The sequence below is a fragment of the Neodiprion pinetum genome, unplaced genomic scaffold (assembly GCF_021155775.2).
Source record: "Neodiprion pinetum isolate iyNeoPine1 unplaced genomic scaffold, iyNeoPine1.2 ptg000152l, whole genome shotgun sequence".
Classification (NCBI taxonomy): Eukaryota; Metazoa; Arthropoda; class Insecta; order Hymenoptera; family Diprionidae; genus Neodiprion; species Neodiprion pinetum.
In genome coordinates this window covers 1,208-2,500 of record NW_027184571.1, presented here as the reverse complement: position 1 = coordinate 2,500, position 1,293 = coordinate 1,208, and the positions used below count along the sequence as shown (strand labels likewise).

Sequence of the window (1,293 nt, the reverse complement as noted above, 5' to 3'; positions counted from 1 at the left end):
CTCCGCGTCCAGCGCGGAGCAGCGGCGGGTCGTTCGCGCCTCCGGCCGACTCGGTGCCGAGAGGGGACCGCTCCGCGGTCCGCCTCGACTCGTTCGACCCGGTCAGGTCGTACGAGGGAGACGTGCGAAGCTGGTCTCAGCGCTTCTTCGCGGGCAGCCTGTCTGCGCCCGGGTGTCCTCGGTGCAACGCCGTTACACCCCGGACGCAGGCCGCGAACGCGGTAGGCTTCGGAGAGAATTTTCGCCCGTACGAGGAAGCTCGCGTCAGCGTCGAGGGCAGCGATGCCCGGGACTCGCTGACGCGGCCCACTGCCGTCCGCCGTCAATCGTTTGCATTGCGAGCCGATCGGGTCCGGCGCCGGTCAATTCCGGCAGACGACCCGTGAACTCGAGGCGACGTCGGCTCTTGAACTATCGCACGAACGAAATTTGACGCGCGGCGCGCGTTCCTTCCCGCGCGCAACCGCGCAAGGGCTGACGCACGCGGCGCCGCGCTCACGACCACAGAAAGCCGGTAACAACCGTAATTTTAGCATTTTTAATGCAAAATTCACATATATGATTACCCTGAACGGTGGATCACTTGGCTCGTGGGTCGATGAAGAACGCAGCTAATTGCGCGTCAACTTGTGAACTGCAGGACACATGAACATCGACATTTCGAACGCACATTGCGGTCCACGGATACAATTCCCGGACCACGCCTGGCTGAGGGTCGTTTAACAACGACAGACTGCTCCGTAGGCAACGGTGCCGCGAAAACCCCCGACCCGGGGGAACACAGCGCACCGTGCCTTCGCGAGCGAATGACTGGGCGTTCGCAGCCTCAAACAAAGGTCGCGTCGCCTCAAACGAACACGTATGTCACGGTCACGACGCGTCGCCGCAGATCGCGGGGTCGAGCTGTCGCTGCCGTTCGTCACGTTCCGGTGCTAGCGATAGTCGAGAGAACGAACGAATTCGGCACGGCGACACACAGACCGCGCGCGGTCGGTTCGCCGCTCATGTGATGAAGTTTTCCGTCCACGCTTCGCCGCGGGGGGCTCTCGGGTCTCCCGTACGGCGGGCGTGTTTACGGTCGTTTCCGTGGCTCGAACGTACGAAAGAATACGTTGTGTCCTCGTCCGTGTCGACGGTGCTGTTCTTGAACGAACGGCCGTCGCCGACGACGGACTCGCAATCTTACGACGACCTCAGAGCAGGCGAGACTACCCGCTGAATTTAAGCATATTACTAAGCGGAGGAAAAGAAACTAACTAGGATTTCCTTAGTAGCGGCGAGCGAACAGGAAAC

The 1,293-nt window shown here is 61.4% G+C and overlaps 1 non-coding gene across 1 annotated transcript; it reads left to right on the top strand.

Moving 5' to 3' along the window:
• The first annotated feature begins 563 nt into the window (after positions 1-563).
• Positions 564-718, top strand: LOC124224395 (5.8S ribosomal RNA). The gene has a single exon (XR_006884698.1). It is a non-coding gene; the product is annotated as a 5.8S ribosomal RNA (ribosomal RNA).
• Positions 719-1,293: the final 575 nt, after the last annotated feature.